Raw genomic sequence first — 15,843 nt, 5'->3', positions numbered from 1 at the left:
TACAGGCATGGCTGGCCCATAGAAGGCAGAGATTGGTAGCAGATGGAAAGTATTCAGCCTGGAGCTCAGTGACCAATGATGTTCCACAGGGATCAGCTCTGGGACCTGTGCTCTTTGTGATTTTTATAAAAGACTTTACTGAGGAAGTGGAATGGTGAATTAGTAAGTTTACCGAAGACATGCAGGTTGATGGAGTTGTGAATAGTGTGGAGGGCTGCTATAGGTTGCAACAGGACTTTGACAGGATGCAGAGCAGGGCTGATAAGTGGCAGATAATGTTCAAACTAAAAAGTGTGAAGTGATTTATTTTGGACGGTTAAAGGCAGAATTCTTGGCAATGTGGAGGAACAGAGGTATCTTGGGGTCCATGACAATAGATCTCACAAAGTTGCACCCAAGATGATAGGGTTGTTAAGAAGGTGATGGTCTGTTGGCTTTCATTATCAGGGGATTGAGTTTAAGAGCGGTGAGGTTAGTGCTTACCTCTATAATGCTATGGTTCAACTACAGTTGGAATATTGTGTTCAGTTCTGGTTGCCTCATTATAGGAAACTTGTGGAAGCCTCAGAGAGTGTATAGAGGAGATTTACGAGGATACTGTCAGGACTGGAGGACATGTCTTAAGAAGAAAGATGGAGGGAGCTAGGACTTTTCTCCCTGGAGTGAAGAAGAATGACAGCTGACTTGATAGGGGTGTACAAGATGTTGAGATACAAAGATTGGCTAGCCAGAGTCTTTTCAACAAGGGGCATAATTTTAAGGTGGTTGGAGGAAGGTTTCGGGAGGAAGGTTTTCTAGCAACACATTTTCAGCTCATTTGAGGATGTAGCAAGGAAGTGAGACAAAGGAAAACCAGTGGATGTTATCCACCTGGACTTCAAGAAGGATTTGACACGGTGCCACACAGGAGGCTGCAGAGTAAAATATGTCCCATTTTGTTAGAGACAAGGTGTGTGCAGAAGCTTGGCTGTCTGGCAGAAAGTAGAGAGTGGGGATAAAAGGGTCCTTCTCAGGATAGCAGCTAATGACAGCTGGTATTCCACAAGGCTCAGTGTTGGGACCACAACTTTTTACTTTGTACATTAACAATCTATATTAAGGAACTGAGGGCATTGTGGGTCGGCCTTTAGATTAAACAAAGATAGGTAGAGGGATCGGTAGCATTGAGGAGGTAGGGAGGCTGCTGAAGGATTTAGACAAAATAGGAGAGTGGGCAAAGAAGTGGCAGATGGAGTACATCTTGGGAAAGCATGAGGTGATGCACTTTGTGAGGAGGAAGAGAGGCATGGACTGTTTTATAAATGGGAGAAAATTCAGAAATCTGAAGTGCAAACAGAGTTGCGAGTTCTCGTACAGGATTGTCTCAAGGTAAACTTGCAGGTTGAGTTAATAGTTAGGAAGGTGTTGTATCTGGCGCACAGTGTGTTTTTCTATTCAGCAAAAGAACTGTGTATCAACTCTTACAAACAATAATATTTGTTTATTGAGCATGGCCAATATTGGTACAATAAAGTTTATGTAAAATAATGAAAAAAACTGCAAACTGGCATAGGTTTTAACTTAACTTTGGCTGATCATATACCACCAGACTAGAACTTGGCCAGGCTTCACAGGGTGTTGCCTTCTTATTCTTCTGAAGGTATTGGAGTTGTCTTCTTTCTCAGTGGTTATTCTCCAGTTACCGCACTCTGTGGACTTTGAGGTGATTCTTATCCTTCTAAGTCTTCAAGCCCTTCGGAGGGTATGGAGGATCTGCGAATGGAATGATCAGGTTCATTTACCTGATCAATTTGACTCAAAAAGACGTTGACATATTGATGGCCAAAGGGCGACATTCCATTGTCCCATTAAAGTCCATGATCAGGTGGGTATTGCAGGGTCTGCACTGTAGCTGTCAGGTTTGTTTGCAAATCATCTGTTGGGAACTGCAGCCTTTGTGGATTCTGCAGCATGTAGATTGGCACAGAGACTTTGGACATGGCTGGGATCCATTTCCCAGCAAGCATACATCACTGTTCATTTTTGTAACTCCATGATAAGTTTATTAATGTCCATCATACGTTCATTGTTTCAGGTAGCATATCGGTCAGAAAGACAAATACAATGATGGCATTTATTTTGAGAGGACTTGAATATTAAAGCAAGGATGGATTTCTGAGGCTTTACATGGCTCTGATGAGAGCATATTTGGTGGTAGGATCATTTAAGAAATATCAAGACAGATACATGAATGGGCAGGTAGCAGAGGGATACATATCCTCAGAAAATTGGCAGCAGGTTTAGATAGAGGATCTGGATTGGTGCAGGCTTGGAGGGCTGAAGGACCTGCTTCTATACTGAAATTTTCTTTGTTCTTCTTTCTTTATTATTCATTCTAAACATTGCAAGTTTTCAACTTACTGTATGCTACAATTTAATAACATAAAACATTTATTTATTCGATAGTGAATATTAAATTATTGTCATTTCTAAATTAGAGTCATAGAGATGTACAGCACGAAAACAGACTCTTTGGTCAAACTCGACCATGCCAATCAGATATCCTAACCCAATCTAGTCCCATCTGCCTGGACCCGGCCCATATCTCTCCAAACCCTTCCAATCATATACCCATCCAGATGCCTCTTAAATGTTGCAACTGTAACTAGCCTCCACCACTTGCTCTGGCAGCTCATTCCATACACATAACACACTCTGCGTGAAAACGTTGCCCCTTAAGTCTCTTTTACATCTTTCCCCTCTCACCTAAGTATATGTCTACTACTTCTGGACGCCCTCACACCAGGGAGAACAACTTGACTATTTACCTTATCCATGCCCTTCATGATTTTATAAACCTTTGTATGGTCATCCCTCAGCCTCTGACACTCCATTGAAAACAGCTCTAGCCTATTCATGCTCTCCCTACAGCTCAACTGCTCCAACCGTATAAATCTTTTCTGAACCATTTCAAGATTCACAACTCCCTTCGGATAGGACGGAGACCAGAATTGCACGCAATATTCCAAAAGTGGCCTAAATAACTTCATGTAGACTCACAACATGACCTTCCAACTCCCATACTCAATACTCTGACTAATAAAGGAAAGCACACCAAATGTCTTCTTCACTATCTTATCTATCTGTGACTCTACTTTCAAGGAACAATGAAACTGCACTCCAAGGTCTCTTTGTTCAGCAACACTCCCTAGGATCTCACCATTAAGAGTATAACTCCTGCTAAGATTTGCTTTCCCAAAATGCATCACCTTGCATTTATGTAAATTAAACTCCATCTGCCACTGCGAAGCCCATTGGCCCATCTGGTCCAGATCCTATTGTAATCTGAGGAAACCCTCTTCGCTGTCCACTACACCTCCAATTTTGGTGTCATCTGCAATCTTACTAACTGTACCTCTTATGCTCACATTCAAATAATTTATATAAATAACAAAAAGTAGTGAATTCAGCACAGATCCTTCTGGCATTCCACTGGTCCCAGGCTTCCAGTCTGACAACAATCTACCACCACCACCATCTGTCTTCTACCTTTGAGCCAGTTCTGTATTCAAATGGCTAGTTCTCCCTGTATTCCATGAGATCTAACCTGGCTAACTAGTCTCCCATGGGGAACCTTGTCGAACGTCTTACTGAAGTTCAAATAACTCACGTCCACTGCTCTGCCCTCATCAATCCTCTTTGTTACTTCTGTAAAAATCTCAATCAAGTTTGTGAAATAGGATTTTCTACTCACAAAGCAATGTTGATTATCCCTAATCAGTCCTTGCCTTTCCAAATACATGTACATTCTGTCCCTCAGGGTTCCCTCCAAGAACTTGCCCACCACCGCTGTCAGGCTCACTGATATATAGTTTTTCTTTTCCTTACCACCTTTCTTAAACAGTGGCACCACATTCGCCAACCTCCAGTCCTCTGGCATCTCACCTGTGACTATCGATGACACAAATATCTCAGTAACCAGCCCAGCAATCATTTCCCTGGCTTCTCACAGAGTTCAGGTGTACACCTGATCAGGTCCTGGGGATTTATCCACTTTTATGCGTTTCAAGACATCCAGCACATTCTCCTCTGTAATATAAACATTTTGAAGATGTCACCATTTATTTCCCCACACTCTATATCTTCCATGTCATTTTCCACAGTAAACATTGATGCAAAATGCTCATTTATTATGTCTCCTATCTCCTGCGGCTGCACACAAAGGCCTTCTTGCTAATCTTTGAGGGACCCTATTCTCTCCCTATTTACTCTATTTTCCTTAATGTCTTTGTAAAATCCTTTGGGATTCTCCTTAATTCTATTTGCAAATGTTATCTCATGTCCCCTTTTTGCCCTCTTAATTTCCCTCTTAAATATACTCATACTGCCTTTGTACTCTTCTAAGGATTCACTCGATCTAGCCAGACAACATGTTATTTTCCTGTACAAAACAAAATGTGCACTCTTTACATTTGTATCATAAAGTGTTGTCATGTGTTTATATTTTAGTTCCATCAATATAGAATCAACATAATTGTTTTCAGAGATGATGCAATTATTGTTCGGTTGAATAGTTGTAGTTAATATTTCATCATTGCCCAATTCACAAACATGGCAAACATCTGATTATTGTTCATATCTGTATACCCACGATGTTGCAATCATGACCGACATTAAAAATGGATTCCAAAAGGCTTCAATTGAGGCACCGTGCTACTGGACCTCATAGCTACCAGTGGCACTCAGTGAGACACTGACCTGCTCCTGAATCTGTCCAGGTAATTTCCAACCTGGGTCAGGGCAATCATTCAAACATTCCTTCAAAGTAAATCATTTGGATTCCACCTTGGGCTGGACGAAACTAGCCAACAGGCTATCAATGTTCTCAGTGTAGTTACAAATACTGTCTAAATTAGATACTAATGATTGACCAGGAACTAGGTCTTACAATGTCATCCCCAGTCAAATCCAGACCCAGAGAGCAGTTGTATGGACATGGAGTTTCAGAATCACATGGTATTTCTTATGACGCTTGTGCCCGAAATATCGATTTTCCTGCTCCTTGGATGCTGCCTGACCTGCTGTGCTTTACCAGCAACACATTTTCAGCTCTGATCTCCAGCATCTGCAGTCCTCACTTTCTCCTCGAACATCCTCAAATGACTCTTACAGATTTATGAGGCACGACGTCCCCTTGATGAAACCATACTGACGTTGCCCAATTTTACAATTCACTTGCAAGTATTCAGAAATCTCATCCTTCACAACAGATTCCAGAATCTTACACACGACTGAGGTTATGCTAATTGTTCTGTCACTTTCTGCCTTTTGCCATATTCCCTTTTTTAAAGAGGGTGTCACGTTATCATCTTTCTAGTCTTCTGAGCGTCTCCCTTATTCTAGAAATTCATGAAAGATCTCCACAAATGTCTCCATTATTTCTTCAGCTAACTCCGTTGTAACTCTGGGATATTGTCCATCAGGTCCAGTTTATATACCCATTTAGTTTTTCGAGCAACTTCTCCTAATAAGCTCTGTCCCCTCTCTATCTTGAATTTGTGGAATACTATTCATGTCTTTCACTGTCAAAAGTGACGTGGAATAATTGTTCAGTTTCTCAGCCATTATTTGTCCCCCATTATTATATCTCCAGCATCATATTCCACAACCAATGTCTATTTCTGCCTCTTTTTTGCCCTTTACATATCTAAAGAAACTCTTACAGTCTTTTATATTACTGGTTAGCTTACCCTCATATTTAATCTTCTTCCTCTTATTTCTTATTTTGTTGCCCTCTATTGGTATTTGTAAGCTTCCAAATGCTCTCGTTTCCCACTGCCATTTGCCATGTTATCTGATTTCTCTTTTGCTTTTACCCTATCCCTGATTTTGCGTGTCAGCCGTTGTTGCCTCATTCTCCCTATACCATGCTTCTTTTAGCTTGGGATGAGTCTCTGCTGTGTCTCCTGAATTACTCCCAGAAACTCCCGCCATTACTGTCCTACTGTCTTTCCTGCTAACCTACTCTCCCAGTCAATTTAACCCAGATCCTCCCTCATGCCTTTGTTGTTGCTTTGGTTCAGCGGGAATATTGTTAACTCTGATTCTACCTTCACCCTCTCAAATTGAAGAGTAGGTTCAATGATATTATGATCACTGCCTCATAAAGGTTTCTTTACCTTAAGCTCCCTTATCAAGGCTGCCTCATTGCACAACTCTAAATCCAGTTTCCTCGTTGCCTGCATCATAAGCTGCTCCAAAAAAAATCTCGTAGACATTCCACAAATTCCTTTCCTTGCAAGCCACTGCCAACCTGATTTTCCCAGTCCAGCTGCATATTGAAATCCTCCCAATCACTGTAACTTTGCCTTTCCTACACATCTTTTCTACCTCCTGATGTGACATCCACCCCAGCTCCTAACCATGGTTTGTGGACCTGTACATAATTCCAACTATGGTTTTTCATCTTTGCCGTTCCTCAATTCTAACCACACAGATTCTACACCATCTGTCCCTACTTTGAGTTTTGGGAACTGAGTTTTGGGATTGCAAAACAATTTTGCATTGTCACAAGTTCATAGTTTAGACATTAATTTAAAAAAATTACATTGGAATGTGGCCACAATCTATTTCTTTGGCCAAATATTCTGTGTGTGTTTTGGAAGAATGCAGACTTTTGTAACTGTTAGAAAAAAATCATATGAAGAGGACTTGAGTCTATAAAGCTATAAGATGGGTCAAGTGAACAGAAAAATATTGTTGTATGGAGCATCGTACGATGTATTGTTTGTGCGCTCAAAGATGTTGGTGGGTTGAATCGAAAGGCAGTGTATTATTTCAATGGAGAGATTGGCTTGAGGCGCAGAAGAACCGGGCACCTGGATTACAAAATAAAAACTTTATGTGTGCATAAAGCTTTGTGGGTGGTAAGATAAATGTAGACATTTTCGGAAACACAATACATTCAAAATTAGGAAAGATTTTCTATAGTTTTGCAGAGTAGTGGCGAGACCACATCGAGAGAACAATGATCATACTGACATGCAAATCAGTCCAGAGAAGATTCACTCAACTGACTCCTGAGTGGAATGTTTATTTCAGTTGGAAATCTTGAACTGACTGACTCTGGATCTGCTGGCGTTTAGGCGAACAACATGTGATCTTGGTGACACTAGGATATTCCAAGTAGTCTTTTCATGTTCAATTCTGAAACCATATTTCAGCTTGTGTGAGAGATTACCAGGAGTGGATGGACTATGAAACTGAAGGTTATCTCAGTTAAGAAGATGTTGTATGTTTTAATCCTCTCAAAGTGTCATGTATTTGTGAACTCTCTTCCCAGATAGCAATGGAGGATAAAACATTGAATATTCCTAAGGCAGAAGCAGGCAGATTCTTGACTAACAATGACGCGCTAACATTGTAAGGGCAAAGGAGGAATGTGTGATTGATGTCACAATCAGATCATCCACGATCTTATCACATGACTGAGCTGTATTGGTGACTTACCCCTGATGCTAGTTTCTGCTTTTCTGTTAACTTTAGATACTGAAAAAAATATGAGATGATTCTCATGAACATGGAGACATTTCCTTTCAGATTATTGGGCGCAGGTTTCTATATGTTACTTTTAAACAGCACTCAAAAACACTCAGGGAAGTTTCACGGTATTGGAGAAAGGTCAGGAGCATAGGGCAAAGTGAAAGCCCACCTTAAAAGTGTTTTAGAAATCAGATTGGATAACTTTAATTCTGCTCATTCCTTTCAGTTCTTGTTGTGAGGTGAGTTTCATTATCAAGGCCAGCATTGTGTTGCCTATGTGTATGTATTCAGAATATGGTGATAAACTCCAGGGGTTCTTGTGGTGCAGGAACACGAGCAGGTATGTTACACAGAGAGAAATGGGGTTCTGATCCATTTGATAGAGAAGGCAGAATGATATATCTCAGGTCGGTGTGCTGTGTGACCTTGGAGATTGCATTCCTCAGCACTTGATGCTGACAAGCTGTGGAAATAATGAGACAACAATTAAAGTGATAGTTATACAGCATATAAACAGGCCCTTCAGCCCAATACATCTACGCAAGCCAGAAAACACCATTATTCCCAGTTATCTGAAGACCTATAGCCAACTATGCCCTGGCCGTTTTTGCTTAAGTGCTGCATTGTCTTCTTATACACTTAATGGTAAGGTTCTAGGGAGTGTTGCTGAACAAAGATACCTTGGAGTACAGGTTCATATCTCCTTTAAAATGGAGTCGCAGGTAGATAGGATAGTGAAGAAGGCGTTTGGTATGCTTTTCTTTACTGGTCAGAGTATTGAGTACAGGAGTTGGGAGGTCATTGGTTAGGCCACTGTTGGAATATTGCATGCAATTCTGGTCTCCTTCCTATTGGAAAGATGTTGTGAAACTTGAAAGGGTTCAGAAAAGATTTACAAGGATGTTGCCAGGGTTGGAGGATCTGAGCTACAGGGAGAAGCTGAACAGGCTGGGGCCGTTTTCCCTGGAGCATCGGAGGCGGAGGGGTGACCTTATAGAGGTTTATAAAATTATGAGGGGCATCGATAGGATCAATAGACAAAGTCTTTTTCCCTGGGGTTGGGGAGTCCAGAACTAGAGGACATAGGTTTAGGGTGAGAGAGGAAAGATATGAAAGAGACATCAGAGGCAACTTTTTCAAGCGGAGGGTGGTACATGTATGGAATGAATGCTAGAGGAAGTGGTGGAGGCTGGTACAATTGCAACATTTAAGAAGCATTTGGATGTGTTTATGAATAGGAAGAGTTTGGAGGGATATGGGCCGGGTGCTGGCAGTTGGGACTAGATTGGGTTGGGATATCTGGCCGGCATGAACGGGTTGGACCGAAGGGTCTGTTTCCATGCTGTACATCTCTATGATTCTATGATTCTATCTGTGACCTGAGCGTTTTTTGTTCTTTTATGTACAAAATGGTTTCTTGGATATAGGTAACACAACGATAAAGACAGTGGCAAACTCATCAGATCAATAAAAACAGACTCTGCATTATTCAATCATTAAAGAAAATCGAATTGTCGCTTCAATTGATTTTGAATTTTAAAGGAGCTAGACCAGCATTAATTGCCCTTGTGACATTCCAGTCCAGTTGATGTTGGTCCGTCCAAGTGGCTGGTGGGCGGGAGTGCCAGCTGTGCATCTCATGTGCTGGGTTAGCTGGGAGTAAACATTACTGGTGGTGGATGGAATGTTACACAATCCGTCATGCTGTGATGAACAGCTCGCAAGAAAACAGGAAAACGGACTCATTGTCAAAGCAAACATATAGGATGGCGTTTATTATTTTTCTGAGAAATAGCAACCTTGCATATACAAGTCTATATAGTAATGAAGAGAAATCTGTGTCTATGTTATTGGTGTCCTTAAAATAATGGTGTCAAACAGCTGGAATTATGTTATTGCTTTTGAGGGACGATGCTTGCACTGAGCATATGATTTATCCTGGATATTTTAACAAATGGCTGAGCTGTCCTAGGTTGAGTAAGTGCTGATACTCCATGGGATGATGTTGATTTGTAATCTCGCCACTTACTGAGCACAGTTCGCCAGAACAAACTAACAAGTACCGTTGGTTGGTGCTTCAGAATGTATCAGAGCTTTCATGGCTGCCACCACATGGAATCATGTATAAAGACATGGCCAATCGAATCTGCACCATCCAGTGCTGATGCTAGTGCTTTATAAAGTTTGTGACGTTACCTTACTGAACCATCCTCCCAGGCAATGCATTCTAGACACAATCCATCCTCTGGGTTCAAAACGGATTCCCCAAATCCTCACTCAATATCTTCTCTTTCGCTTCAAACATGTGTCCCTTGTTTTTGACCCTTTGATTAATGGGAACAGCTGCTGTCTGTTCACTCTGCCCATACCTCTCATACTCTTATACACCTCTGTCTGGTTCACCCCTCACCCTTCTCTGCTCTAACCTATCTTCATGGTTTGAGTTCTCTCTTGTTGAAAATGTGTTGCTGGAAAAGCGCAGCAGGTCAGGCAGCATCCAAGGAGCAGGAGAATCGACGTTTCAGGCATGAACCCTTCTTCAGGCTCTCTTCTCTTGTCCTTCTCTTGTCTTGTCTTGTTACTTCTTCCAAAGTGCAGCATCTCACATCTTTCAGTGCTAATTTTTATCAGTCATTGATCTGGCCATCTGAACAATCAATGTGTACCCTCCTGTAACCTAACATGTTCCTCCTCACCGTGACCCATCCGGCCTATCGTTGTGTCATCCTCAACATTGTTTATCATTCTCCAACAACACCCACCCCCATCTCCCACATTCATATCATCAACATTTCGGAGGAGCGAGAGGGGGGAGCCGGGAGGAGGTGATGTTGGTGTAAAGTGATTGTCGGAAAGGCTGCTGTGTATATTAAAACTTGTTACCTTCAGGCCAGCGAGTGAGAAGCGAGCAAAGGACTTCTGAAGGGTAAGTAGAACAGTTTATATTTGCGTGATGGCGTTACCAGAGACACTACTCAGTAACTAGTTTATTTCCTAATCCGTTATTTAGTAGTCACTTCGGGAGTTAGAATAGTGGGAATGGAGTTTAGGGCAGTGGAATGTTCCTCTTGCAAAATGTGGGAAATAAGGGTCACCACTAATGTCCCTGCTGATTACATCTGTGGGAAGTGCACCCAACACCAGCTTCTCGAAAACTGCGTTAGGGAAACTGGAGCTGGTGTTCGATGAACTTTGGATCATTCGGGAGGCAGAGGGAGTTATTGGCAGGACTTACAGAGAGGTAGTCACTCCCCAGATAAAAGAAAAAGACAGATGGGTGACAGTTGGGGGACAGAAAGGGAACCGGCAGGTGGTGCAGGGATCCGCTGTGGCCATTCCCCTCAACAATAAGTATTCCGTTTTGGATAGTGTTGGGGGGGATGATTTACCAGGGGAAAGCAGTGGGGCACCTGCTGCTCAGAAGGGAAGGGGGAAGAGGAGCAGAGCAGTAGTCATTGGGGACTCGATAGTTAGGGGGACAGATAGGAGGTTCTATGGGGCGAGAGACTCACGGTTGGTATGTTGCCTCCCTGGTGCCAGGGTCCGTAATGTCTCTGATCATGTTTTTGGGATTCTTTGGGGGGAGGGAGAGCAGCCCCAAGTCGTGGTCCACATTGGCACCAACGACATAGGTCAGAAGAGAGATGGGGACTTGATGCAAAATTCAGGGAGTTAGGATGGAAGCTTAGAGCTAGGACAAACAGAGTTTTTTTGTCTGGTTTGCTGCCCATGCCACGTGCTAGTGAGGTGAGGAATAGGGAGAGAAAGGAGTTGAACACATGGCTACAGGGATGGTGCAGGAGGGAGGGTTTCAGGTTTTTGGATAATTGTAGCTTTTTCTGGGGTAGGTGGAACCTCTACAAGCAGGATGGCCTTCATCTAAACCAGAGGGGTACCAATATCCTGGGTGGGAATTTCGCTAAAGCTAATAAGGTGGATTTAAACTAATACAGCAGGGGGATGGGAACCAAAATTGTAGGACAGGTACAGAAGAGGATGAGAGTAGGGAGTTCCAAAATCAAGTATCTGACACTGGCAAGCGAGAACCTGGATTGAAGTGTGTGTACTTCGACGCGAGGAGTATCCGAAATAAAGTGGGTGAACTGGCAGCGTGGGTTGGTACCTGGGACTTCGATGTTGTGGCCATTATGGAGACATGGATAGAGCAGGGAGTGGAATGGCTGTTGCAGGTTCCGGGATTCAGATGTTTCAGTGAGAACAGAGAAGATGGTAAAAGAAGGGGAGGTGTGGCATTGTTGATCAGGGACAATATTACAGTTGTAGAAAGGATGATTGGGGACTCGTTAACTGAGGTAGTATGGGCTGAAGTGAGAAACAGGAAAGGAGAAGTCACCATGCTGGGAGTTTTCCATAGGCCTCCGAATAGTCCCAGAGATGTAGAGGAAAGGATAGCAAAGATGATTCTCGATAGGAGTGAGAGAGGCAGGGTAGTTGTCATGGGGGACTTCAACTATCCAAATATTGACTGGGATCATTACTCTACGAGAACTATAGATGGGTCAGTTTTTGTCCAGTGTGTGCAGGAGGGCTTCCTGACACAGTATGTAGACAGGCCAACAAGGGGCAAAGCCACTTTAGATTTAGTACTGGGTAACGAGCCTGGCCAGGTGTTAGATTTGGAAGCAGGTGAGCACTTTGGAGTCAGCGATCACAATTCTGTCAGGTTTACTTTAGGGATGGAAAGGATAGGTGTACTCTACTGAGCAAGTGTTACAGCTGGGGGAAGGGAAATTACGATGCAATTAGGAATGATTTAGGTAGCATAGAATGGGGAAGGAAACTGCAGGGGATGAGCACATTAAAAATGTGGAGCTTATTCAAGGAAAAGCTCCTGTGTGTCCAAGATAAGTATGCACCTGTCAGGCAGGGAGGAAGATATAGAACGCGTGAGCTGTGGTTTACTAAGGAAGTGGAATCCTTGGTCAAGAAGAAGAAGAAGGCTTATGTTTGGACAAAATGTGAAAACTCAGGGCGCTTGAAGGTTACAAGGAAATCAGGAAAGACCTAAAAAGAGAGCTCACAAAAGCCAGGAGGAGACATGAGAAGTTGTTGGTGGATAGGATCAGGGTAAACCCTAAGGCTTTCCACAGGTATGTCAGGAATAAAAGAATGACGAGAGTTAAATTAGGGCAATCAAGGATAATAGTGGGAAGTTGCGTGTGGAGTCAGAGGAGATAGGGGAAGCAATAAATAAATATTTTTCGACAGTGTTCACTATAGAAGATGAAAATGTTGGCGAGGAAGATACAGGAGTACTTGCATCTAGATGCGAAGAGATTGAAGTTCACAAGGGAGAGGTATTAGAAATACTGCAGAGTGTGAAAATAGACAAGTCCCCTGGGCTGGATGGGATCTATCCTAGGATCCTCCAGGAAGCAAGGGAAGAGATTGCCGCTTTAGCATTGATCTTCAAATCATCATTGTCTACAGGAATAGTGCCTGAGGACTGGTGGATAGCAAATGTGGTTCCCTTGTTCAAAAAGGGTAGTAGAGACAACCCTGATAATTACAGACCAGTGAGTCTCACTTCAGTTGCTGGTAAAGTGTTGGAAAAGGTTATAAGAGATAGGATTTATAGCCATCTAGCAAAGAATAATCTGATCAGGAACAGTCAGATCAGTTTTATGAAGGGTAGGTCGTGCCTAACGAATCTTATTGATTTTTTTTGACAAAGTGGCCAAACAGGTAGATGAGAGTAAACTGGTTGATGTGGTGGAAATGGATTTCAGCAAGGCATTCGATAAAGATCCCCACAGTCGGCTATTGTACAAAATGCAGAGGAATGGGATTATGGGAGACATAACAGTTTGGATAAGTAATTGGCTTGCTGAAAGAAAACAATGTGTTGTAGTTGATGGAACATATTCATCTTGGTGTCCAGTTACTAGCGGCATACTGCAAGGGTTGGTGTTGGGTCCACTGCTGCTCATCATTTTTATAAATGACCTGAATGCCAGAAGGGTGGGTTAGTAAATTTGTGGACGACACTAAGGTCGGTGGAGTTGTGGATAGTGACGAAGGATGTAGTAGGTTGTAGAGAGACATAGATAGGATGCAGAGCTTGGTTGAGAGGGGCAAATGGAGTTTAATGTGGACAAGTCTGAGGTGATACACTTTGGACGGAGTAATCGGAATGCAAAGTACTGGGCTAATGGTAAGATTCTTGGGAGTGCAGATGAGCAGAGAGATCACGATGTTCATGTACACAGATCCCTGAAAGTTGCCACCCAGATTGTCAGGGTCGTTAAGAAGGCATACAGTGTTTTGGCCTTTATTAATAGAGGGATTGAGTTCTGGAACCAGGAGGTTATGCTGCAACTGTACAATGCTCTGGTACAGCCACACTTGGAGTATTGTATACAATTCTGGTCACCGCATTATAAGAAGGATGTGGAAGCTTTGGAAAGGGTGCAGAGGAGATTTACTAGGATGTTGCCTGATACGAAAGGAATAGCTTACGAGGAAATGCTGAGGGCCTTGAGGCTGTTCTCATTAGAGAGAAGAAGATTGAGAGGTGACGTAATAAACACATACAATAGACACACATAATCAGAGGGTTAGATAGGGTGGAAGGGAGATGCTTTTTCCAAGTATGGGAATGGCAAACACGAGGGGACACAACTTTAAAGTGAGGGGAGATAGGTATAAGACAGATGTCAGAGGTAGTTTCTTTACTCACAGAGTAGTAAGGGTATGAAATGCTTTGCCTGCAACGGTAGTAGATTCGCAAATTTAAGTGCATTTAAGTCATCATTGGACAGGCATTTGCACGTACATAGAATAGTATAGGTGGGATGGCCTTCAGATTAGTATGACAGAGCGGAGCAACATCGAGGGCCGAAGGACCTGTACTGCGCTGTAATGTTCTATTTCTATTTATGAATATCCGATATAAACCTTGATTTTCTACCTGTTCTACAGATCTGTTTCAGAGGAAGAAATGGGAATTCCAGTCTCTTGTTTTTCATAATTTGGTGAATTTAAAGCGTGATGCAGTTGAGATCTTTTATGAGGAAGCCAGAAATAATATTTTGGACATGGAGCTGAATTCTGCTTTTACACTCCACACTCTGCATGTATTATTCATAAGACTTGTATATCATTAATTTTGGACTAGCTTTTGGCACTGTGCACTGCGACAGTTCAATTTGATATGGGCCTGCAAGAAATGGGTCTGTAAGAAATTCGCTACAATAGTCAGAGCTGAAGATTTTTCTTTTCATCTGCAGGATTGATGCAGGATCATTCATTAAGTTTGTTTGAAAGAGCTAGAGTGATGAGGGTAAAGATTAAATTAATTTCTACATTATAAACACACTATAGCAGATCAATTCACATTCTCATTTCTACGTTGGATTGGAAGCAAATTAAAAGAACAAGGACCCATCGTTCTGAATATTGTTTTAAAAAGTGACATCATGTTGCAATAATGCATTGGGGAAAAAGAAAATGCTGTCTGCATTTGATGGAGATACAGAAATGCAAAGTGATTGTACAATATGAGCAAGAATCAAGTGTTAATAAAAAGGTATGAGAAATTTTTCTTAATTTTCAAAGGAAACCAGATCCCAATTATCCTGAACAGTGATGTTTGATTGTCCATCAATCTCACTTTTCCAACTCTATGCTTTTCCTGCCACTGATGCGCCTTCTGGCATACCTCATCCTCCCTTCCTATTCGATCCTTACCCTCCTACTGCCCTTGCATCGCCCATTCTGATGCTACATACCCTTCCACTGACCATCTCCCTTTACACTTCTCGCACTGTATGTCACCACTTTCCATGACCCTCCCTTTCCCTTTTTGCTCTCACACTAGATGCTGGAATCTGCTGATTTATGTGCTATTACTGGTCATCAGTGAATTGTGAGTTTGGAGTGATCAATGTCCAATAGAACAGACAATAGGATGTTTGCCACTGTCTGATGCACCGCGAACAGGATAGTTTTGTTCACTGTTGGTACAGACTGGAGCTTCTTCCTGTCCGTCTGTCACAATGTTTAACAAAACAGCCTCATCACCAACAGGACAAACAACTTCTGACAGAATCGGAAGGCCAGGTATCAATTTTCTTTGGAATATTGCGAGGACATTGTTCAAACAAACAGTGTGCTTGTCTTTTGCTCCTTATTCTTTCAACTGATCTGCCCGTGTAATTTGAGGTGAGATCAGAGTGACTTCCCTTTCAATCGAAGCAGGACTTGACTGAGGGTGGAATCGAAGTTCCTGAGCAAAGCTGTGGTTAATTGTAATTAGAGAAAATTCTGCAATGGAAATGGGAACAATGGAAAAAGCAGTCT

Source organism: Chiloscyllium plagiosum, unplaced genomic scaffold (assembly GCF_037043375.1).
Source record: "Chiloscyllium plagiosum isolate Xiang-an unplaced genomic scaffold, Cpla_swu_hap1 HiC_scaffold_53Y, whole genome shotgun sequence".
NCBI lineage: Eukaryota > Metazoa > Chordata > Chondrichthyes > Orectolobiformes > Hemiscylliidae > Chiloscyllium > Chiloscyllium plagiosum.
Note: the sequence above shows the minus strand (reverse complement) of the source record.